The 26,310-nt window shown below is 41.6% G+C and overlaps 1 long non-coding RNA gene across 1 annotated transcript; it reads left to right on the top strand.

Annotated features, from left to right (window-relative positions):
- The first annotated feature begins 12,134 nt into the window (after positions 1-12,134).
- Positions 12,135-25,985, top strand: LOC141941865 (uncharacterized). The gene is made up of 3 exons (XR_012628454.1): positions 12,135-12,146; positions 25,296-25,426; positions 25,648-25,985. It is a non-coding gene; the product is annotated as an uncharacterized LOC141941865 (long non-coding RNA).
- The last annotated feature ends 325 nt before the right edge of the window (positions 25,986-26,310 follow it).

Genomic DNA, 26,310 nt, shown 5'->3' with positions numbered 1-26,310 from the left:
GGTGATTTTGTTTACTAATGATCTAATGGGCTCTCTCTCATATTTTGACCCAAAGGTCAAAGGTGTCCCTGTTTCACATTTATGCGCATGGTGGATTTGCTTTTCATGCACCTGCTATTACTGTTAGGTTTCACTGATGAGCAGAGGCAAAGTTTTTCTCTTCTGAACAGTTATTGAATTACATTTATTTTCTCATGCTTTTCACTTGTCTCTCTGGAAAAGATCTCATGTTCACAGGCTTAATGCCTGAGTGATCCACAGAGCCCCATTTCCTGCACATTTCAGTGCTCCAGGTAACAAAAGTCATCTCTCTCTGGTCTCTGAAGTGGAAAAGCTAACTGTTCTGTTCAGAAAGAAACCCCTTTTTGTTCCTACTGTATCACTTATGACTAACAACATTATGAAGGGTTTGCTGTTTTATCTCTGTTCTTGCTGGCCGGGTGTATCACAGTGTGCATTCATGGGCCTTTTCCTATGCTCCCAAGCGAGCGGGCTCTTCACAGCATCACTTTGGGCTGCATGGCACATGTCATATTTCAGGCAAAATCCTCATTACTTTGGTGAGACTGTGTGTCCTCAGTACTCCAGATGACCCTGACAACCTCAAGGGTGGGTTTTACAAAGCAAAGGGTGCAGCTACCGTCTCTGCATCTGCCTAGGGTAAGAGTTACTTCCAATACACTCTTGCCTGGAATTGCTTGTTATTGATTCCTGTAAATTCTCTTATTTGTCTGAGGGCTGCCCAGATGAACAGCAGACACTTGAGAACTCTAAATAGGAGTCAGCCACAGAGTTCAGAGATTAATCTGTCCCTTTGGGGTGCTGAGCAGCCAGCAATCCAAACAGCTTGTTGTAAGAGGCTTAACAATGCAGAACAGCTGATTTCAGATTCATCCATTGAAAACATACATTCATGTTGTTGGATGTTGGAATAATGCTAAATCACTTTAATCTAAACCACATTTGAATACGACTCCCACAGTTTAAAGGGCACTGAATTAATCTTGTGAGTAACGGAGTTGCCTTGTAAAATGCATTTGTGTGATGTTGTAAGAAACTTATAAGAAACTTGACTGTGAAGGGAGCAGCTCTTTGAACTTGTAAACCCTCACTGTTTAGAAATATATAGCTGTTTGAACACAAGGCTAAACGCAGCAGAGTTTGAAAAAACTGTTCCTCTGCTTTCCCATATTTTAATGTGCTCATCAGTGAATATTTATGTACGAACCATGTAGTAAGTGCAGTCGTCATTTCTCAGCTGTCTCCAATTGGCAGATCGATGAAAAATTTGGTGTGCTCCCACTCAGTTGAAAAAAGTAACTAACAGGCTGCTAGGTCATTTTCTCTCAACATTAATCCATCATTATCACCTGAAGTGCATTACTTTGAAGACTGAAGGAGGTCCATATTTCAATTTAAATGATGCCTAACAGGTATAAGCTTGACATTTTCAGTTCCCACTAAGGCTTAAAGAGCTGACAACATTTTATTTTGCTGAGAATATATCTTTTCCTTCTCAACGATTTCTATACAAAGACCTAGCAGTAGGCATACCTTTATGCTAACCAGAGATAAGTCTAGTTAGTTCTTCAGAAATTCCTTCATTTTGTAGGGCTTTAAATTATTGTTGTGTTAGAAAGAAGTTTTTTCCTTTTTTTTTTTCCCTGTTAATTCATGGGGCTTTTTGCTTGGGTTTTTCTGGGTTTTTTTCTGCTTGTAGTCAAAATCTTCATGATCTTGGAAAAGAAGGATGATACTGGTAGGTAAGATACCTATTTGTTTGGGAAGGAAATGCAGGGATCTAGTTTTACAGCAGCTCGATCGGCTTCAGCCTGGACCAGTCATCTAGCAGAGGTAAAGGAAGGCAGTAGCCCCTTCTGGGTGAAATGCTAGAAATTATATCTATGGAAATAATTCTGGAGGTATAATATGTATTCTTCAAACTTGCTGTAGACCAAGTCCTACTTGGCATGGACATCAGGACTGCCCACAAACAGAAGGACTGCGATGTTGCTGGTATGCTATACCCAGGAGGAATTTGGAGAGGGATCCCACTTTACCAGAATATGTTCACCCCTTCCTTGCCTTTCCCCCAAGGTAAATGTACACACAAATGCATGCCAGGCGTAATACAGTTGCCAAAGGTTGAGAATGTCAGGTTCAGTCAGATCTCAAGAACCCACAGATGTTTCAAATCAAAATGTTACCTTAATAGGAATAATGAGGTGTTTGAGAGAGTATTTTGGTCTGTGCCATTTGAATGAGAAAAATTATCTTTTCTCTACTCTGAGCATCCTGTTCATCTGAGCATCTTCAGCTCAAGCCCCTTCCCATAAGTTATCTGGAGAAGAAAGCTGGTGATTTTTCTCTGTGGCAACGATGGGTATAATTTACTACCTTAAAAATGTCCAGATACACAGTAAGGTATTCTGAACAAATGTTGAGTGGTCTATTTCCAGTGCTGCTGGGCTGGGGCGCAGGCACCGGTATGTACTCCACAGTGCCAGGCAGCAGGTGCAGAGCCACCCGTGGTAGGAGGAAATCTGGGGAAATGTACTCCCAGATGCACTTTATTTCACCTTGGGCACAGCAAAAACATGTCTTGCAGCAGCCAGATGGACTCCAGTTTGGATCTGTCACGTAGGGAAGATGGTAGCTCCTTTTCAGAGAAAGGAAGAAGCTGCAGCTGTTAGAGACCTGCTGCCTCAAAGGTCATGGGAGAAGATTGAAAGCATTTTTACACAGCATCCCTCTCTTCCTGGGAGAGTCCTCAGAGCCTGGGCCACAGCTTTTGCTGGATGTAATTCACTCTCTCTTTAACTTTGAGGATTTTTTCTTTCTCACTACCCTTCCTTAGAGAATCTGTCTCATGCTGAGCAGTTTTGCATAGTTAATTATTAACTATACATAATTTCAAAAAATTGCTTTGAAATCATTTCCTTTTGTTTATGTTATGGGAAAAAAGGAGAAAAAACCACTTCTCCACACAATTATAGTGCTTCCTTTACTAGTATATTTTGCATGAGATTGTTGTTTTATGGGAAATTACACAGCTCATTAACTTCTGGAATAATTGGTATCCAACAGTGTAATCAAATCACAGGCTATAAATAAAAGGAATTTTAAGGTACAAAATCTTCATTGAGCCTGTCTCCCAAAACATCCAATTTTTGAATGCATCTTGCCAGCTCAGAAAAATCTAATTTATGTGCTTTGCTTGAAATATTTACCCATCAGAATTACCTACTCCTATGGGTAGCAGAGTGTTAAATGTTTTTAAACATGCTGTATTAATATCATATGAATGCACTGACCTTTTAAGGATTATTCTCAAAAGGGGCTAATGAAGACACACACAATAACATTTATAAATAGAAAGGCTGAAAGGACACAGGCAATTGAGCAAGAATACCAATTTTTGAACCTGGAACTTTGTACTTCTTTAGAAGTTACTGATATATACTTTCCTGTCTTACAGAAGCTGTAAAACATCACTAATCCCGTTCTATTTTTTCTACCCATCTAGATTTATACTGCATTCCTCAGTGTGGTAGCTTAACCTTATTATCTCAAAGCATTATATCTATTCAGATATATCATCATTAGATGATAGGTGGCCTATAAAAATAAAATTCAGTAAGATGAATTTGTAGCTACAGATATAACGGTCCGATCCTTGTGAGAAATTATGAATTTATTTCTACTGCCTGTGTTGGTGGTGCACATCAGCTAAAGAGCTAACAATAAGTACTTAAAACCATTTAAATACCTATATGGAAAAAGAAAGAGACATATAAATATAGATACATATTGAGACACATGAATATGTACACATTCAGGTGATGTCCTTTGAAGAAATATGTTTCAGAGGAGACCATGGGCTCCTCAGAGAATGAAGTAGAGGGCCTAGTAAAAAGGGTCAAGCTTAGGCTTGAAAACCTTGTATTTTATAAGTATTTTATAAACAAGGAAAAGCACGGATTAATCATACATATGTGTACGTATAAACACATATGCATGTATATCTTTAGATCAAAATATATCTTTACTTTCTTGCACTGAAGGCAGAAGACCCAGCCAGGCAGGTAACATTGGCCAGACTTGTATTAATGCCACAAGTGTCTGTCAAGTGAAAATCTGCCCAGTCCCCAAAAGTGTAAACTAGGTAGTCCAACCTCTGCCTCCCTCAGCCTCCTTGCCAGAAAGGACACACTTCTCTGGGAAAAGTCCCTCTTTAATGGTGTGAGAGCTGAGACCTCTGAGGGAGTATCCGTAGATATATCATTTCTATTCTTCCCACATGTTTTAAAATCCACTCGCCAAACCCTCCTGCATTGTCCATTTCTGTCCATCATTCACAACCGAGCAAAATGAAGGACTATGAATAATGATAATGTAAAAAACAGCAGGCAAATGCAATCTACAGGAATGCTGGGTGGGGAGCAGCATCTCTGACTGGACTTGGCCTGTGTTTATATGGGCTGCTATTAATAATAAACAAGAATCTCTACTCCTTTGCCATATGATAAGCATGATGTTCGGTACAGAGTTTCAGGATATGGATTTGTCACTGAAACCTCTGAAACAATACAAATGTCTGAACCATCTGAACTGTCAGAAATACAACTGCTCTGGAAAGTCCACTACAGAGCCAGGTGCTGCTGCTGTGAGAGCAGCATTTACAGGCTCTCCAGAGGAAAAAGATCACACTGGGCTGGGGTGGTTTTCAGTACTCAGCTTTCCTTTGGTGATATTGTTAGATGTGGAGAATATTTAAAGAGGGTTTATGGCAACTAGCAAATCAACTGTCTTGAAATGACATGTATAATAAGGGAACTAAGGAAAGACTAAAAATACAATCCCTAATTTAAAGCATTTGACATGTTTTCTGGACAGTAGTTTGGTATTACCCAGATGTATGCTCACAGAGTTGTCTATGCAAATCAAAACCATCCATCATACTGAAACAAGTTTAATTATGAAAGTTTTGCTTTTCTAGTCAAGTTTTAATTTCAGTTATTCCTGATTTCACACTATTTAACCTCTCCTTTTAAATTACATTCTGCTGCATGTCCATCACGCTAGAGCTGTTGGAATCACAAACACAAAAGAACACAAAGCTGATTCCTAAAGATGGAGATTAAAATCTCCAACCCCTATGTTTCTAATGGAATGCATACCTTAATCATTGCAATATTTTTCATCTGCAAGTTTATTAAAACAATGAGTATTAATTAATATGAGTACAGTGGTGCATTTGTTGTTAGATCCCGAGGACACTTGAGACCTGCCACCACCCCAGCCCACAGTGCAGCTTGGACAGACTGCTTCTATAAGCCTTAGTGTCTCTGGTAATGCCAAAATACTGACCTTCCGAGGTGAGCACTGGGATTTAGTAACCCATGCCCAAAACCTCACCAGCCTAGAAAAAAGCCAATGGAAAGATTATCTTTAGGCATGATCATTTCTTGTTTGTGCTAACATGTTGCCCTGGTTGGGGTCTCAGCCAGCCACGCCTGTGCTGCTAAGAGGTTTGGGGTCAAACTCCTGCCCCACGGGAGCGTGGTTGGTGCACACCAGCTCGGGTCCCCACAGCTCAGAGCTGCCCTTCCATGATGACTGCCAGTTGGAGCCCCCCAGACAGCCCGAGAAAAGCCAGCAGTGAGGCAGTGCAGGCAAGCCAGGAGCGGGGTTGAGCTTGATTCCTAGCCCCTTTCGCTGAGCAAATCAGACACCCTCAGACATGCCCTCGCCAAGCCTGGCATGGGACATAGAGCAAGGCTGTCCTTCCCCAGCCAGCCTGATGCTTTGCTCCTGTGTGGGAAGACATCTGCATGTGTCAGAAAGTTCCGTTGCAGCCTGAAATAGTCCCCAAAGGCTACCCATGGTTTGAAACTCAGAAGCAGTTTCATGCTGGCTTTCTGTAACATGTGAGTAATAAAAGCAGATAATTCCAGACTGATTACTTAAAATTTTTCAGTTGCACAGTTTATACTGATACAACATATATTTAGCTATGACCCTGCTCATCTGAGACCTTAAAAGATTTAATTCATCCACAGAAAACCTTGAAGACCATTGAGCTTGGCTGAAATCTGTATTCCTGTGACAGAAAAGTGTCTTAATGGTACTTTCATCCTTTAAACAAATGATAATTAGTTCACCAATATTCTCTTTTAAAATCGTTATATCACTTCTATGTCCACTTGTTTTGAATTTAAGATGCTGCTGAAGACTCCCTCTGGAAATTCTAGGTTAAAAAAACCCCTGCCATAAAGTCAAGAATATTACAGAAACAGCTTTAAGCAGCTCTGGTGTGCTTACAAGTAATTACTTTCAGCACCAGTTTAGAGAGGGATGTTAGTGCCCAGGATCCCAGTGTGGCTGGCACTAGAGTGCCCATCCTTACAGCATCTGCAGAGAGCAGTGTATCACCTGCGAGGGAAGGCAACTGCAGCAGGGAGGTGATGGTGGTCATAGTGACCTGTAAAAAAGAGAACAAATATTACTTGCTCCCCTCCCAAATCTGGGAGGTCTTACTCTAGATTTCCAGCCTTTGGCAAAGAAATAATCAAAGGACATCTTTTTTTAATGTGAACAAATTGTATAAGGAGAAAGAATAATTTTATATATATATACACACACCAGATAATATTATTATTGGAAAAAACATCCAGGTTTTCAGATTCTCTTCAGAGTTATGTTGATGAGTTTTTCTAAATTTTTTGTGTGACCTATTAGGAGCATACCTCTTCTCAGGTGACCCTCATCATTACTGTCTGCTAGTAGCTTGCTATCTTTAATACTGTAGAGGAAATAGGAAGCAGCTGTAATTAATAGATCTGAATTTATACACCCACTGCAGAGTCCTCCAGAAGCTGGGATTTACGAGTGGTTAAAGATAAGTGGTCATGCCCTGGTTAGTTAGTGTAAGTATTTACAGTGGTGCCTGATTTTTTTACTTTTTCTGATCTAAGAAACAGAGTTGCTGACAATAAGAGCTTATATAAATTAACTTTTTTGCTTCTTAAATTACATAATAATGGTCTTAATTATAACTAGTACTTTTAGAAAAGTATAGCCTTACATAAACTATAAGATGCTTCTGAACTTTTCTGGGTATCTTTGACTCTATTGGTTGTCCTCACCTGCAGTTTAAGAAATATGGGGGGTAAAGGATTAAGCAATGAAGTTAAGCAAAGCTTTCTTAATAACTGATGATCTTGCAGTTCACTATACGACACTTCTTGCAATATAAGGGTAAGCTGGTATGTATGGGGTGATGCAGGAGACCACCGAATCTCATAAATATACACAACTTTCCTTCTCTGAGTACCTGGGGGAATGTATTTTACTGGGTTCTGAAACAGGGAGTACTGGATAGTCTACAACAGAGTAGTAACATTTCTATGTTAGTCTTCAGTCAGTCTTAAAGATTTAAATTTAGTTTATTATTTCTAAGTCCTGTTCTGGCAGTAACCATTCTGCCTGTGAGATTTCATATTTGCTAAGGCATCTCTTCTTTTTTTCTCATGTTATTATTTGATATTCAAGTAAGCTTATTTTAACAGTGCTTTTTATCTTTTATTTTGTGAAAATGTAACCAAAGTAGGATAGACACAGGTTTCCATTCTCAAAAGCCACCTAGAGCGTTTCTCTCACACAGCACTGCAATTTGAGGCAATATCTTTTTTTCTGAAATGAAAATGCAGTTACTACCCCAAGCAGGGTTGAATGGTGCAGCTATCCTGATAGGCTTCAGGGTATGTGGATTCTTAACATTCACTCCAGTCAGTTCCTATGAATAGTTAAAGAGAGCTCAGGGTAGTGTGAAGTGTCATTTTTGCTGTGAAGCCCTCTTCTGAATGACAGCCTGTTTCATTCAGGACAATAAGGGAAAGACTTCAGCTTGCTTTCCCCTCTGACTCCCTATTTGTAACATGACTATGTTTTGTTTTCTCCTTCTGTTTAGAACTAGCCCCTATACCTTAATATAAGTTGGTTTTATTACTACTGCTAAACTTTCTCTGCCTGATAAAAACTGGGCAGGTGGTTAGCCACCATTTTATGAGCAGTTAAACCATTTAGCACATCACCACTAGTTTTGCATTAGCACCAACCCTGGGATTCATTACATGGTTCAGCAGTACAGAAACCTAATGCATTATCCCCCAGCAGGGTTCACCTCAGGCTGAATTCTGTCTGATTTTTACTCTTGGTATGATGCAAAAAGTCAGCAGTCTTGCAAGAGGCATGGTTACACTAGACAGCTTGTTTTTGGACCATCTCTGTCCACTTGCAATGAATCCAGTTAGTGAAAAGTGCTGAACTGACACTAAACCAGAGTCCTTCGTCCACCCCATGAAGGCCCAGATATAGCCTGGGTGTCTGATGTGCAGCCCTTGCTGGGAGGGTGTTTCTCATACCAGACTGGTTTAGGGGAGAAGGGGGAAGAAAAAAAAAGGAAAAAATAAGGGGGGGGGGGGGGGGGGGGGAAGACAAGAAAATGTTCATGTTCTCTTAATCATTCACCCCCACACACAGCAGTGATGCTTCCAGCAGTTACTGCTAACCTCGGAGATGGTGTTTGTCATGTAGATATGCAGCCATTAGAAATATGAGAACCATCTGGTTCCTTTCTCCTCAGAGAGCAAACAGCTATCTGCCAAGGTGGGCTGAAGTCAGATGGATTATTTCAAGATAAAAGGTTTGTTTTCTTTCTGTAGTTTCTCTCAGCCACCCAAAATAACTGCATCTATTTATTTTTTTCTTCTGCTGTTACTAAGTATAGCTATACAAGGAACCCCCTTTTAGTCCTCTTTTCATTTGCCCTTTGTGTTCCCTCCCTTCTCTTTCACCATTTCCATTTAATTCCAGCTCAGTTCAGTATTTGCCTTAGAGTAAAGCAGCAGAACAGCCGTGTACTCAAATCAATAGTAAAGATTAATCTTGATCTGTGAACCGAGTTTTAAAGAATATTTTTTATATTTCTTTAAGAATGGCTGGGATTTTCAGAGAGAGCTGTATCTCAAAGGAGAAAAAAAAAGGCATAATTTTGAATGACTGCTGTTTTCTAATAGACTTCTACCCCAAATAAAGAGGAGTTTTCTAAGAAATGAGACAACTTTTCAGAACTGTTCTGTTCTAAAAGATGATGATATGGATATTCATATATGCAAATGTGGTCTAACAAATCAGTTTCACTTAATTATTTTCAGTTGGAAGTTTTGAAACTTGCAGAATCCCCTTGGGGATGTTGGGGCTGAACCCATGTCCCCTGAGACTCCTTCAGCCCCTGCTGCTGTGCTCCTCCTTCCATGAGAAGCCTGATTTTAGGAGATGCTCAGCCATGGGTGCAGGAAGGGCTATGAGACAGCAGCAATGTCCCCCGGCAACCCCACTCTTTGGGGAAACCGCAAACCGCACAATGTCAAACTTCCAAGAAATTTGCAAAAAAGAGAATTCTTTCTGGCAAGCAGAGAAACAACAGTTTACAAGTTGGAAATACATGTATTGATGTTTGATTTCTTGCTGCTCAAACATACTTCGAGGCTTCATTTAGCCTGAGCTCAACTGCTGGTTGTTTATATAGGCTACTGGCTGTTTACATTAGGGCAATACACAAGATGGGCTGTTTATACCAGACCAGCAACAAATTCCACAGCATGGTCTGTGTCTACCACTGCTGCTCTTTTATACATGCGGAGCTGGAAAGAAATAAAAATTTGGCTTTGGAAATAAACAAGCAACAAAACCTCCTATGTACGGAATATTCCCTCTTGCCTGAGAAGTGACCAGCACTATAACTTTTTAATGATCTGTACAAAAATACACAGAACAGGGAATTAGCCCGGCACAACATGAATGGCAAATGATGGGGAAGAGCTGAGAAGAAAGTGAAGGGTCCGGGTTTATGTTTGTCTCCATCTACAGGGGACACAGAAGACCTGTTTGTAAGCACTTGGTCTCTACCTCAGCTGCAAGTATAGGTTTGCAGTGCACTTTGCTCAGGATGTCGCTGGTTCTGGCTATGGTAATGCAAAGATTCCTATGTTTAATTTAATTCAAGTGTTTCTCTTCTAAAGGACTTCATAGATTGCTCTGACAGAGCTATGTACAGAGCTCAGGTCTCCCACACTGGATGATACACTGGTGTTTGAATCCTTCACAACATTAATAAACATTTGTGATGCTACTAAGAAGTTTCTTGGCCACAGATCGGTGGGTTCCTGTAAGGCTGTGGGAGAAGCTGGGTTTCTGTTCTGCTGCTCTCAGCAATCCCTGTGCTGATCTGAGCTGCCAGGGTCTATCTCTGTGGGATTCATCCCAAAACGAAGGATGTCTTGGGCCCCAGCTCCCCACCATGGTGTTCCTCCTCTGCTCCTGCACTTTCTCAGGAAGGGTGCCGCCAGCTGGTGGGAAGGGAGAAAGCCTGTCTTTAACTTGCTTATCTTGTTGGTCCCAGCAAACCCGCCAAGAAAGGTGCTGACTGTCCTTACGCTGCTGGGGACTTTAGACCTGTGCTGGCTGAGTGTGGATCCCAGGAGATCAGAATCTCATTGTTTCTGGAAAATGCAAGCTTGTTGCCTAAACCTTCAGATCTATATACTTTTTTTGCACACCTCCGTGGTTTTGTTTGCATTTGACATTTAACTCCAAAAGCATTCTGACTTTCTTTTGATTCTGGGCCTGCAGCTGCCTGTGTGCTTTCCCAGCTGTGACCCTAGGGAGCAGTGCAGTGAGGAAGGGCGTGAGGTTGAGCAATACCCATCCAAAGGGGATTATTTCACCTACTGCTAGTCAGCCACACGAGCTGAAGCTAGTCAGCTCTGCACACTGAAGAGGCATCTCCTATGGCTGATTCTTCCAACTAGACACAGAAATGGGCAAAAAGCATCTGAGCATTGTCTCATCCCACCTCATCTATGGACTGTTGATTACAGAGGAAGGAAGCCTAGATGCATAGCTTGTGTTAGATATCTGACTTCTCAGTGGCTAAGGTGAGGACAGAAGAATCTCATCCCACCTCTCCCAGTCCTTTGTGAGCGTCCATGTGCCTGCATGCACCAGCCTCACAGGGGCTACAAGTAAGGTGGTAGTAAGTAAATTTTGTTGAGATCCATGAAGAATTTGCAAGTCTTTCTTACTAATAAGCCCCATCAACTACTTCATGTGCCCAATCCTGCTGCCACGGGAGGGTCATCCAGAAACTCCCCAGCCAAGCTCCCATATCTGACAGACCTAATTCCCCCGTCTTTTTCTTTTTCACTTGTGTTTTGTTTACTTTTTCTGTATCTTGTTCTTTTTTACTTTCAGATTGCATTTCTATACCTGTGTCAGGCAGGATCAAACACGAGTTATAATGTTAATGGTAGATTTTATAAATAAGTAAATTGCACCAGGAAGGTGCAACTGGTTTAGCATAGCTTACTATTTCCATCAGGAGCTGGAAGCCTACTGGGGCTCCCTGTGCTTGCCCTCAAGCAGAGAGGTGATTTAATGAACTGCCTCCTCTAAAGGTTGGCTTACTCTTAATTCTGAACAAGAAATTATTGCCATGCCAGTTTTTCTGTTTTCCCTGCAATAATATCATAGAGGTGAATTTAATACAGTATCAAGGTTTTGACCAGGTTTTATGTTTCAAGCAAGCCCTTCTCAAACACCCCATCGTTACAATGCTGGGTCACAAGGCACCTCATTTAGCAGATCTCTCCAAGTGCAGATTTTTTTTTTCTCTACCTAACGTTCTTATGGCCACTGCTAATAGCCTGAAAACTCACCATCTTGTGTCTTTGAAATCTTCCAGTTAAATGATAAAAGAAAATTGTTCATAAAATAAGCAATGCTGGACACATTCCTGACAGTTACACAAGAAGGAACTGAAGCTCGCAAAGAAACAGAAGCTCTTAAATTTTGGCAGCATTCAGTAAACGATCTCCCATTAATAAATAACTGACACAATTTTCAACTTTTTACTCCTTTACAGATGCCTCTCACTTGGCAGCTGGCCTCATCCCAGCCAAATCAGGACTGAAAACTCCCGATGATTTCAGCTGGCTGAAGGGTCAGGAGGCTGAGGCTGGACAGCTGGACACTGCAGCGCTCTGGGGGAGAGCAGGGAGCAGCAGCCACTAGGAGAAGCCTCTGTGAGTAAAAAGGTTCAGTCTGATCTTCTTTAAAGAACTTTTATCTGCTTTTTAATCTCAGGCATGGATGCACTCCACGGGAATCTGCTTCCAGAGCTGCTTTGCAGACTCCCTTTGCTCATATTTCATTCTAAGGAAAGCAAGCTGTGTGGTACGTGGCAGATGTATGGGTCAGGTTTGGGGAGGTGAAGAGTGTGCATCCAGGAAAATCAATGCTTGCCAGAGGGGATAAGGCAGCTCTACTGTACCTATCTTTCCCTCTCCCCTAAAATAGCCCCCCTCAGCCCAGGTGTAGGCAGGTTCACACACTGGGAAGTGATGTTGTTGTACAGCTGCCAGGGCTGCATTTGCACCAGGGCTGCAGCCATCCCTCAGACCCCGCTGGCTTTGGGGGGGAAGAAATGTGCCCCTTGCAGCTTATATACCTGTAGCTGGTAGGGAACGGCACAGACACACCTGAAAAATGAAGAGTAAAAATCCCACTCCAGTAGTTAAGCCTCAAGTTGCAGCCCTGGTGACTTCTTGTTTATGGTATTTTTCATTCCAGTGGCTGAAGGCAGGTAGGAGCGGCACACAGGCTCCAGGAAGGTGCCTGCTTTTTTCTGAAATTCAGAGCCTGTCCCAGCACTGTGGCACTTACTGGTATCAACCTCAGGGGATCTTTTCTGCGTTGTGCAGGACAGGCCAGTGTGTGAGCTTCAGGCCCAACTGGTTTGGTGTAAATTTGGAGTAACTCAGGATTGTAAACTGTGAACTGAAGCAGAAATTTGCCCTTAGCAATTGTGCTACTGCTTGATAGGTCTCTGTGCCTGCTTGTTGAATGTAACAACTGCACCAGTTTTCTAACAACAACTTTAAATGCCATTCATCAATAAATCCATTGGGCTGCTCGGCTTGTATTACATGCCACTGATTAACTACCATTAAATTAGCAGTTAGTGTAATCAGATATAAACATTCCTTTGTGGCTAAGCTGTTAAACTTTTTTTCCTTTTTACAATTGCGTATAACACATGTCGGCACGAGACAGGCTCAGTAATTTCACATTACTGCAGCTAAATTATGTTTGTGGGCTCCAGAAACGCTTCTGGTGCTACCAGGCTCGTAAACACCTACCTGGCAGGGAAAAGCTACAACTTCTGCCCCAGAGCGTTCAGTGTTTAACAGGGTTCAGCGTAGTACAGTGAGTGAATTTATGACATAAATATGTGCGTGGGCTATGGACAAGTGATTGATAGGAGGAGTTCAGAATTTGATTTGCTGCCATTCGCTGCTGATTTTCACCCTGGGTCCGTGTTATTAATTGGTGTAAGTCAGCATCCAACTCGTTACAAGGAAATATGAAAGAAAGGTAGGTGTTTGCAGTTTAAAAGGAGAGGGATGTGACTCTGTGTGGCTTTCAGCTCCATGAACTCCAGGCTGTTGTAGTCAAAAGTGGATTTTGATTTTTCAAAAGGACACATTTCATAGGTATTGATTTGTAGAGTGGAATTAACTATATTTATTTTATATAGAGCTCTGCATCCTCTCCATTGCTAGGCATTTTGTATGTCTTAAAACCAGAAATTAAATACACAGCTGCAGTAATACTCATAAACCACTTTCCTAGACACCTGTGCAATACAGAACATAATGAAGTTATTACTTGAAGTTGCTATCTCAGTGCCAGTGCTAAATCACAAAAAAATAGCAACCAGCAAAAATGTTCCCATCATAGTCTTCCATTCCCTCACTATACAAGAAACTTGCAGCACACCAAGAAGATGGATAAACTTATCTTCAGACAAAAAAGGCTGTGGAACAGAATTTTTTTTGATGTGTTTTTGTTGGGGTTTTTTTGGTCTGTATTAAATCTGATTATGTTTTTATCATTTAGATATCACTGTACTGGCTTTTAGATGCTTATATGCTTTAGATTATACTTGCACATAATTATAGGTGAAAATTTGCACCAACAGGTAGTGGTCTAATAACTTGTGAGCTGGAAATAGGACTACTAGATTAGCTGGTTTAAAAATTCAGTCTTGTCTCTTTAAAAAACCATAACATTCAAAACATTTAACGCAAGTTCTTAGATTTTTTTTTTTTTTCTCATTTTAGTTGTACTGTTTGGAAATACTATATGCATTGTTACACTCTGATAATATGTTGTCGTTTGCTCTCATGGAAACCTGTAGTTTCTCCGGCTATGTTCAGACAGCTTTCCTGAGCTGTCAGCCTTGAAATGGGAAAGCTAGAGAATTCAGCTTAGCTACATGTGTTGTCTTACATTATGTTTGATGATTTGAGAAACTTATGATACAAATGACTTGGATTCCCAAAGCCTAATAGTGGGTCACTCTCCAAATGTATTCCCCCTCACTCTGACTATGAGAAAGGGGAATTTATATGGCTGCTCTTAATATTTTCTTCAGGGGTGTAAACCTGTAGAAACTGGGTTAGTATGTTGACTCCCTCAATTAACTTTAATCTAATATCCTGCCTATTTAAATTAGTGTAAACATTGGTGTATAGGGTTAAGGGAAAGAGTTGAACTGAAAAAGATTTATTTAAGGATTAGTGTAGTAGCTAAATTAGAATTAAATCCAGGAAGTAAACATCCCAGCAATGCAAGTTGTGGGAAACAAGAGACCACAGCAAAGATCAGCGGTTTGAAACAATAATGTGCCACCATGGGAAGAGAAAGGAAGAAGAAGGGAGAAACAAGTAAATCAAGCATTACTGTACAAATAAGACTCTAAGCCTATTACTGCCACACAGGTTGTGGGGAAACTCCCAATTAAAAGCAACGGAAAGAAACTTTTATCCTTTTCATCTTTCTCCTTATTTGCTCGGTTGAATTACATTGCGCACCGAAATACCCACAGCAATTAGAATAAAAGGATAAATTGGTAGAAGAATCCCTGAAGGTACAGAAATTATCAAATTTGCTGGCAACAGATTTGCTACAACATCTAGCGAGGGTTTGTTAGAGCCTTTGCGCAAGAAAAGGAGAAAAAAAGGCAGCTGTTAGGCAGCACTAGGAACCAAATTTGCCTGGGACATAAATGTGTGAATGTTTTCTGTTTTAGCAGAGATTTTTCTCTCTGTTCTGCCCAGCAGTGCCATGGCAGTTCACAAGGGTTGTGGCTGGGCCACTGCTCTCAGTGCCACTTGCAGCAGGCCAGGTCTTGCCCAGCAATCCCGCCCTGGCACGGAAACTCAGGCGTGGAGCCCAGCTTCACGAGAGGCTTGCCCTGTGCTCACGCTCACCAACAGCTTTAGGGCAACTGCGGGCTTGTTCCCTGGCTCTGAGAACCAGCCAGAGGTTGCTCCACTTGTACCCATCTCCTGTATGAATAGGAAGGGTTAAAATCGGAGCACGCTCCTAGATGAAGCTACTTGGACTCCAGGAGTCCTCTGTGTGTTGAAGGCCGAAAGAAGATGACTCTCAGATTATGGAAAGCTGCCTTCTAGATTTCAGATAAAAGTATTAAGCCTGGCTCTGGGTATTCACTTAGTAGTACCTCAGATAAAAACATGCCATCTACTGAATTATCACTTTTGGACCTGAATTTTTGTTGGCAATTTGCCTTTCAGGTATCAATTTGATCAAATCCTGATGAATCAGTGACAAAGATCTGGCAAAGATTCAGCCTGAGGTAATATGGCTGAAGGCCACTCTGGCTGACTAATTTATAAATTAGATAAGGGCTAGTTCATTCAATAAATACAGTTTTAACTGTTTTTCTTCCTATATACCCAACAGCCTTAGCAAATATCAGATGTCCTCTTTTACTGTCAATCCTTATCGGCAGAAAAATTAGCCCATGGCTGTAGCGCTGCCAAAGAGAGAGGGGCCCTGTGTTAAATGAGGCTTTGCCCACCAGAAGCCCCCGCAGCAGCGTGCCAGGGAGAAGCCCGGCAAGGAAGAAGGCCCGGAGCTGCGGGCACCCAGCCGGCATGGCAGCACTGGCAGCACGCGTGGGGTCAGCTCTTTCAGCAGAATGCACAGATTGCTTCCCAGCCACGTATATAACTCATTTTTTTAATCGTTTTGGCAGTTTCTTTGAGCTTTACAGCCCCAAAAAGACTGAAATGATCCAGCCATCTTATTCTGAAGGAAAATGTCTGATTTTCAGCTCCTATGAGCTATTGTCTTGTAAAGGCAGGCAGCTTAGTATTTCATCTTTCTGACTAAAGCAGCTTTTAACGAGCTCGCTCTTGGCAGAAGGTTTTGGACTTAACCATGACTGAAATAGATCATGTGTTTTAACAGCATGCTTTGCATGAACTGCCACCCTGCTTGGCAGGAGATGCAATGAAACATGGGTTCGGGGGTGACTTGAACCCTCGCGGCGTGTCTTCCAAGGGGTCAGTGGGAAGGGGGGAAGACTGCAGCGTCACTCTTCATGCGACATCTCCTTGCTTGACAGGGAAGATAGTTTATGGGGCTGTTAACTTCACAGGACAAAAAAAGTCACTTCACAAATTAATTACACTTGTTCTAATCCTCTTCTCTGCCTGCACGCTGGGCACCCTGTCAGGCAAACCTTCCATGGTCTGTTCTGGGTGGGTGTGGATGGCAAATATGAATGCAAAAACTCAGTGTTCCTCATTCGCCTTAAAAAGTCACAGCCACATCAGCAGTATTAAACATGCAGCAACAAGATCTCTAGGTAAAAGCTCAACCAAAGAGTTTGCTAATAAACCTCCCCTGTCTGTGTAATTCAAGTCTGACACCTGTTCGAGCGGAGCTGCTTGGGTGTAGAGTTCCATGATGTTTTCAATAATGTTGTTTGACTGGGCCTCAGTTGAGGGGTGCTGCTGTGGCCCCAGAGTGCCCCACTGCAGGTCAGGTGATGGAAGTGCTGCACTGGGGGTAAAGGGTTCAGCATCCTCCCGCGGGGCTGGGAAACCCTCCCACACCTCCTGCTCTGAAAAGGCTGCGCTGCCCCAGCCTGATGCTGTGAGGCACTGAGTGCCCGCATGTCCCGCTGTGCATGTGTGACAGAAAGCATCAGGTACAGGAAAGGCGGAGGATCAGGCATATGTCCATTCCTAGTCACCATCTGCTTTAAGGTTTTGTGCTCTTTTTCACGGCACATGGTACCTCACTTTGGGAGTAGTGCCCCTGGGCCAGCAACTGATATCTTCTTCAAGCTAAGCAGATTTGCATTTTTCTGACAACATAGGAGGACTTGGGACTTTTAGGAGAGTCCTTTTATCAGATTCTGGGGAAGACAGGTCTCACTATAAGCGTGAAGTAGACCTGGTCTGTGAAAGGGCAAAATCTGTCCGTAGATCAGCTTAGTGAAGTAGCACAGTATATAAATAATTTAACTCTGCTTAGTTCTGTTACCTTGGAGTCCTAAACAGTTCCAAGAGAACCCTTAATTTCAAATAGAGTATAAAGAGAGAGTAGACAGTATATTGCAAGGCTATACCTGTCTCCGAAAATCAGTTCTGAAGAGGTCTCAGGTGGAATATTAACCCTGAGATGTTCACTGGGCATGCTGGGCCAGTCTGGACCCATTTGCTGACATCCTGACAGGCCTCTAAAGAACATACGTATTGGGAGTTTATATTATTCAGACTAACACAGTTTGCTGCCTCTGCCAGTGTCTGCCATCTCACCAGCTTTACAGTAGTCTGGCAAGAGGGAGCTTTTGCTTTACAGCAACAGAAACCTTAAGCTAAGCTGGCAGCACCAACCCTGGTCTGCTGGTATCGGTTCTCCACGTGGGCACAGCACCACTCATGCTGGCCAGAGGGAGATGGTTTAGCAGCAGTGAGGTGGGGTGGCTACAGAAGGAAAAGGCAGTGCTGCCTCTGTGGCTGGGCTCCCCTATGCTCATCTGCAGTGCTTGTAAAAGCACAGCCTTGATGCAGGACCCATGCAACTCGGCAGGACTTTTCCCATTGACATAACAGATTTTCAGTGCAGGTGTTTGGACAGGATCAGTAGGGAAAAAGCCAATTTACTTGTGGTGTCTTACGGCCCATGACATTAATCCTGTGTATAAAAAGAAGATCACATCTGAGTAGCGGTTTCCTTCCCTTGTTTAAATAAATTCAACTGCTCAGCTTCTGAATTCCCCACCAGAGCTCCACATTGGCTGGCCCTGTTTGTGGAAAAGTCGGCAAGCACGTTTCAGCCAGCGTGGGGTATTAACATAGGAAGCCAACACTGGGTCGGTTCTCCTTGTTCCTCTTACTGGCTATAGAGTTTCACAGCCTGGGATATTAGTAAATATTTATGTTTAATTACTTTCACTTAAGAAAAACAACCACAGCCAAGAAAACTACAGAGCAATTTAATGGGTTTTAACTTGCCACACTAAACCGCCTTCTTAAACATAATGAATTATATGAAGTCATCCGGTTTCAGACTCTCTTAAAGAGGTAATTTAATTCAAATAAGGTTGCATATTACTAGCTTCAGTGTCTGACAACATTTATAGTGCCAGTAACTGTTCCATTGCCCTGAGTATTCTGCAGCCTGAAAGACAATAACAAGCTAAGCTTAGAAGAGTGTGCTGTGGTTTGGTGTAACTGATAGATGAAATTGCTAGGTCCATTGCCTCAGGTGAGAAGAACTGGGTGAATGTGTTGAGAGTCTCTTTTTACGTAAGACAGTCTGGGAAAGGAAATATGGCAGTAGCTGCTCACCAGCATTGTTTTTATTTTTGCACAAGAAAACAGCCTACAGAAGGGCTTCTTCCCTCTAGGACCTAGCTACAGTGCTGCCTTTTCTATGTAGAGTGATCAGGTTCAGGTATATGTCCTTCAGTTCATTGTTGCAATATAATATAAACACGCTTCTGCTCTCTGGCACCACTGCAGAGCTGATATTCAAGGACAAAAGAAGGGGAATGTTGGGTTACCTACACAACTTTTTTTTCCCTGACAGGTAACTAATAGAAGGAACTAAAGAAAAATACCTGTACTCTTCTATCTAGAGATCCCCAAGTACTGAACTATGTGTAGGATTAGGAACATCCATCCAGGGTATTTTTTCCCTCATGAGACAAACTGTTGTCATTGGTTTGAGTTTGGCAGTTAAGAGTCAGAAGGTCTTGCCACTAAGGCTGTAAAACTTTGTGAGGTTTTCAATGTCCTTTAAATGGTTGTCCTTTAAAGTAATTGCATACTCTAAAGCTCTTTATGGGGCTTAAGGGCTTTATTTGCCTGGGACAATTGCACACCTTGTGAAAAAAGCTGTAATCCAAATCCCGAGTTTGGTACTGCCAACTTTCCAGATGTTGATTGCTAAACTTGTAAAGGCTGCTAGATGTTGATGGCTAAGTATGTAGCCTGCATGTATATCTAGCAACATGTTAGACAGAAGATGCACAGGGAGAACCCCTATATTTTTGATGTTTCTGCAAAGCTTGATACACAACTCACATTTCACAACTTCGCTCATCTATTATGAGCACATATAATGAATGGAAAACAGGAAAGATTACTATATTAGAAAGCACTGCAAGTGTAATAAACAGCCCATGCATAAACAATGCCATCATACTTTAACTGTTCACCATGACTAGCTGTGAATATAATGCTTTGCCAACTTCTGAATAGGACTGCAAGGACTGGCAGCATCCAGCGGAACTCATTTCAGAGCGAGGTTATTTGATGCTATGTTTTCCAGTCACCTCCTAGTTCAGTTACCTTTTCCCATCTATTAAAGTCTTACCTGAGAACACATTAATTCCCCTTGATTCGTATTTCAGCCTTGAAGGAATTCCATGTATTTCAAGTTGACTGATTGAAGAGTAAACCTCTGATCAGTACTTGTATGGGTAACAACATCAGCTTTTGGATCATTTAAAATCCTTGAAGATTGTTTCACAGAATGGCAAAGGGTTTCTTTGCAATAACAGACTTGTAGGATAGGGACTGCCCCCTTCTGAGAGTCACCCAGCATCTGGCTGAATGGAACTGTAAGCTTGCAGGCTCTGCAAACCACATGACTGTATTAATTTGGTCTGATTACAAGGTCTTCACTTCCATTCACATGCAGCTAGCTTTGACTGCTAATTAATTACGTGCTTTAAAGTTTTACTCTCATAATACAAAAGTCACCCCTGGGAGAACATTGCTGAGCATGCTCGATAAATGTATGATCTCTTCTTTAACATAAGCTACATATAAAGTTGCTTAGGTGTTCTTACAGAAGACTTCTGATAGGATTAAAAGTGAACATAGAACAATGGAAAAAACAAGTTCTTCATTAGAAGGGATTACATTTAAACCTTTCAAGACGACTGGGTTTTTTTCCATTTAACTCAAACTTGAGTCAGCTGTTGAATGGAGCTCTGAGATTATTTCTTGTCAGGACCTACTGAAAAAAAATGAGATCACTAAGGCATTTGTGCATGAAATTTTCATTGCTCTCTATGTTGCATTTTTGCTATGTCTAAAAAAACCTGTATTCACTTTTAAGGGTTCTTAGCCATCTTCTAGGAGGACTAATTTCATTTAAGATCATGGTCAGTAATCAGTCTGGAAATGAAACCATTAATTTTAATGCAGTAAGTGCACATATACATTAAATTTTATTGCTTTGTCTGAATTTAAAAGGGTGAAAGTAGGGCAATTTCAGGCTAGTGTAAAGTTGCAGGTGCCTGTACTTTACTGCTCACCTCTTAAGAAAGAGGAGCTCAGCGTTTCAAACTTTTAGTACCGCATGTCACTGAAATAAACTGGAAGGGTTCCAGTAAGATTTAGATCAAGCTTTTGGACTATACCATCTACACATGAGAATCTTCTCACCTAAAGATACATCATCTCTAAAGTGCAAAACAGACTTGACAGTGTACTGCCATTACAATCAGTAACGACACAGATTTCACGAGTCTTGCTACCCAAGCTTGATAAATGTAAAGATCTATTGCACCAACTATAAACGCATTAAAGAAAGTATAATAATAAAAGCACAACCAAAGCCAAGAATATTTCCGGTTTTTCAAAGGCTTCCAAACATTTTATATGCTGTAAGATCATATGCAGAGTTAAGGCATCGCATTTCAAGTTAAAGTCAGAGATTCAGCTGTAACTTTGAATGTATGGGTTGGAATCAAACACAATATTTTCACATTACTTGAGTTTAGACTTTCTTTGTGGTTTTATGTTCCTGTTCAAAAGAAAGGAAATCCCTGATACCAAGACAAGTAATCTGCATTCTGAGCCAATAAATCCTCAGGGAATTTGAAGCAGGTAGATTGTAAGAGGCCCTTTTAGAAATCTGAAAAGCAATGGGTGACATTAGATGGATCTTAATGAGAGTTGCAGGTGCTCAGCTTTTAGGACGAGGTCATTTCCCGTGTGTTGGCACAATGACAAAGATGGAAGATTGAATGGTTCTTCTAATTCACAACTCGGTAACATATACTCCTTAACTGGAAACGGCTGAAAAGATACCTTTGGAATGCTCTTGGTGTCCTAACACATCCTAAACCCTGCAGCCAAGTCACAGCATCAAAATAGATGCAAATAAGAACCTGCTAGCCAGTAATCAACAACAGCTCCTTTACCAACCCTTATCTTTTGGTTACATGTGTAATAGAGATGTTCTGTGGCTTTGTTGCCATCCTGACTGCAGGGAAAAAGAACAAACCAAACCAAAAACAACCAGAAGTGCCAATACGTGGCCTTGTATTTAATTTTAACAAGAAGAATTGTGCAGGTGGAGACTGGAGAGGCTGGAGGTTTCTCTTAGCCTTCTGGGATAGCACAATTTTGGCAACATGTCCAGCTGTGGGCCAGGCCTAAAACAGTACCTTAAATTCACCTAAACTTCTTTGTTTGACTCTTGACCTCTGTTTGTAGTCACAGCTAAATGATTCAATACAAATTCCCTTGAATAAACATGCAAATAAGACCAAGTATTTACATTTCAAATGGATCGTCATTAAGGTTTCAAGCTGTAAATAGGACCAGCACAGGAAAATGTTATTATTAGACCTGAAAGTCTTCAAGGGAACGTGTGAGAAGAAAGGCTAATATCAGGGGACCAGTAATCTGTTCCTAGCTGGCTTTTAATTCCGCTTAGCAAACACGAATGATTTTGAGTGTTGAATGAAGAAGCAAGCTACAGAACCTGCACCATGCGTTTAAACTACAGCTGGCTGGAACACTATATGCCTGAAGGCAACATTTTTAAGTTCAAAGGTAAACATTTGGGTTTATATAGAGAAAATTAGTTGTACAGCATATTTGATTTAGTATACTGCTACCCAGTCCAACTTTTAATTGAAATGTATTAAAAAAATAACCCTACTTCCAGTGACAGTATGCAGTTTCCTAGAGAGCTGCATGCTTGCTAGTAAACATCAGTCCTCTGGGACAGGTCTAGAAGACAGAGGTCAGAACTTCTATAACTTAATATTTTTCAAGGCACCCTGAAGACTTCCATGTAAATTGTTTACAGCCCGCTCTAAAGAGGAGCTCCGCTGCAGGACTTTGACCATGCCTGTAAACTGATAAAAAACCTCTCCCTGGAAACTTCCCCTGGTGAACCTCGCCATAATATTTTATTGTCTTCAATCCTAAGTGTATACACAGGGATCCTTTCTGGTAAAAACGTGGGCAATAAATAACACTGAGCAAGGAGACGTCTATACATTGAACCTTATTAAGGAGTGATGGTGGCATTTTGTAGTTCTTCTTGCTGTTAGATTAAAGGGGTAAAGAGACCTTTCTAATGCTGCTCCAAATGTCAGCAAGCACTGACCTGCAAAGCTGTCACATTGCATTTGCATGCGATTTCGGACATTTTAGTATGGCCTGCTTAGATTTTATTTCTTATAATTGTGGGGCTTTTTTTGTTTAAGTAAACTTTTTAAAAGTGAGGAAAACCTGTGCTGCACAATGAAGTATTGAAAACCATGTGTTCCATGGTACAGAAAGATATGTTATGATTCTTATCTTCGTGAGACTGTGAAAAAATAGTTCTTTGTCCTCAAACTCATTAAAAAGTTATTTAATAAAGAACTTGAAACCATTATCAATATTTACAAAAGAAATGCTTGAGAGCTGAGTTATGTGTTTTGAAATTCACAGAAGGCTCAGTGCATTGAAGCAACAATATACGTGATAGGAAGTATAGCTGACATTTTCCAAATATAAAAACCAGATGATGGAAGGTTTAATTTCTATGAATTGGAGCAGTAGCTGAGAGCCTGCTAATCTCTCAGGAATATTTTCAGCCCATCGGGGTGCTCAAAGAATGTAAAATTCTCAGCATTTCTGGAAAAGCAGTTGAGACCAATGTGATTTTGCTCAATTCAAAGGTGGCTCCGGTCTTTGACCTAGATTTGAGGACTAAATTTTTAAAGTTGGTTGGTTGTTTTTTCTGAATAACAGCATATTGAGGTTCTTTTAAATCTCAAGATAGAGTCAAATTATCAAGGAATATTTTATGAATAATAAAGGGATTGCCCACATAATTATCCAGTTTTTCTACTTGCAAAACAATGCTGCTGACTTTATTGGCTGGTATCTATTATGCTTTAGAGAAAGGTGGGAATAAAAAGCCCCCTGCAATGTGTAACCACATTTAACTGAGGATATATCTGTCTGCAAAATGCTGTGAGAAAAACACCTCCACAGAGAGATGTAGTCATTACCTGCCTCTCTAAGTACCTGAAAGCTTCAGAACTTGAAAAATCCTCAGAAATCCTTTCGGCCCTTAACCCAGGGGTGCCCAAACCCCATTAGCAGGTCAGTCCCTGCCAGCCAAGGCCACGGGGTGCTCCCGTTCCCACGGGGCACATGCCAAGCCATGCAGGCCTGAGCACCAGGGGAGGGCCTGGCTCTGCAGCCACCCTGGGGGCTCAGCCAGCCTTGCAGAGCACAGCAGGGCATCTCCCCCCGGGTCTGTGAGTCAGTGCATCTACTTTCCTAGAGCTGATGTCAGCAGGCTGGCCTTTAAATCCACCTTTTGTCTTGTTAGTGTTAAACGTGCCCCAGCTGCTGGAAATGTGCCTGCTGTGTGTCTCTGCTTCTTCTGTCCACCGTTTAACCAGGGACTGAGTCTCCATTATTTTATGCAGCAGGTGATAAAAGACACCAGAGTACAGAATAATTTCTGTAATAAAACTAATATACAACCCATCATGAGTAGTCATGATGGAGGGAATCCCATCATGTACTCTCCTGCCAGAGTACTCCTGGTGAGGGACAAGGGAGGAACTCCGGTCAGGCAGTACAGGGATTCAAGTGGGGAGGTCTCCTGGATTGCAGTACAGTTCTAACTACCAGGCTGCACAATGAGCTAGCAGTACTGAGCCTCAGACTCTGCTTTTTCATGGGAGCTACCTGCCCAGGGGTGTTTCAGTGTCTGAATCCCAGGTGCAGAGATGTCACCTTTCAGCCTTAGGCCAGGGACCTAACTCTAGATTGCACTCTGTACTTGCTGATGAGCTTAAGTGGCTCTTTTCTCAGCCTGACAGTTGTCCTGCCCCCCATTTGCAGTTAGTTCTCTCTCTTGGGATGCCCAGGCTTTTCTGGTGCATTATGTGAAGATAAAAATCCTATGAGTGACAAGGCACTGTAAAGTTGGCTGTTGTAAAGCCATCTTGCCTCTTGTACATCCACAGCCCCAAGAACCTTGGTCTAACCTTATTCATACCAATATCACTCAAAAATAAGAGATCAGTGCTGAAGCAGGTTAGGATTGGAATCAGGACCAAAAATGCTAAGCACCATGTTAGGCAGTAACAACTACAGCCTAGGGCATGAGCCCTGCACAAGCACAGTGATGCCCTATTGCCCATGTACTTACTATTACTGCAGGCGTATTTATGTCTGAAAAATTCCCTTCCGAAGTCCAACCACACACACAAATATTCAGTTAGCAAAAGTAGTTATATTCGTCCACACAATGTGTGAAAATCCTGAACCGTTTAGTGCAGATCCTGAAGTGCTTTTACACACTTGTGTTTGGTTTTTTTTCACGATGCAGTTGTTTTTTTTATACACGACACAGTGTTGATGCTGTGATTTTTCACCATGAGTGTGCTTCACTGCTCACACAGGGCTATGCATTTCCTATACTATAACAACAGTTGATTTTAAAATATTCAGGCAAAAGAAAAAATCATGTAATTTATTTTTAATTTTTAATTACACTCCAAGGACTTTTAATCTATACTTTAGCAGGCTTGAAAATGACCTAGCTGGAAGGAAGAGATGGCAACAGCGTCACAAAACAGGCACAGCAACCAGTATCACAGCCAAAGGTGGGAGCCTGACCACCGAGTGCGTTAGTTTTCCCAGAAGTTTCCAACTCGGTGAGTATTCAGTCAATATGCTAAGGCTGAGCTTTAAGCAGTAGTTGGATGAGGTCTAATCCATACATCTGGAAACAGCCTGTGTATCTCAGAGAATATGTGCAGAGGGGGCTGCTCTTATATTTGTGTCCCATGTGTTTGCTTTTATTTGATTTTGTATTTGGGTGGGAAAGGGAAAGAGGAAATTCTCTGACATTTTCACATGCCTTTTTTTTTTTAAGTGACTCAGAAATAATTCAAACATCTTGTCTATTCAAACGGGAGGCTGTAAAGCGACCTGACATCTTTCCCGGACAGTCTTGGGTTCTTTCTTAGAAAGTACCGCATTCCCCTCTCTGAGAACCACTACTGCAATTATCCTGCCAGCATCCTTGGAGGTAGATACCAAAGGCACAGGAATAAATTACAGATTCACGTCTTCCTCTTTGCCATGTGTTTGTGAACTGGTAGATAGCAAGAAATTGTCTTCTGAGTACAAAATACTCTGCTCCTGATCCTTTCCATTGCTCTATGCTGCTGGAACAACTAAGATTCAGACAACCTCCTCTGGACCTCTCCAGTCTGGCCCTTGTATTTCTGTCCTGATTTTAATCCAAAATTGTTTAAGCCCTCTAAAAAAACTACTACCGCTGCAAAGGATTTTACGGCCTGGCAAAATATCCGCATCAGTATCTTCTACAATCACACATAAAAGCTCACAGCTCCTAAAGCTCTTCAAGACTATGGAAACAGAAGAATTTAAATAAAAACACTGGTGGTGATTAATTATGCCCAGATTAACAAAATGCCAGCCTTTGCTAGTTGTTCTGGGATTCAGGAAGAAAGGAATAAGCATTGCCCTGCTGGAAGTGGCCCAGTTGCTGCAGCCGGACGCTGCAGCCCCC

Source organism: Strix uralensis, chromosome 3 (genome assembly GCF_047716275.1).
Source record: "Strix uralensis isolate ZFMK-TIS-50842 chromosome 3, bStrUra1, whole genome shotgun sequence".
Lineage (NCBI taxonomy): Eukaryota > Metazoa > Chordata > Aves > Strigiformes > Strigidae > Strix > Strix uralensis.
Note: the sequence above shows the minus strand (reverse complement) of the source record. Positions and strands in the feature narration are given on the sequence as shown.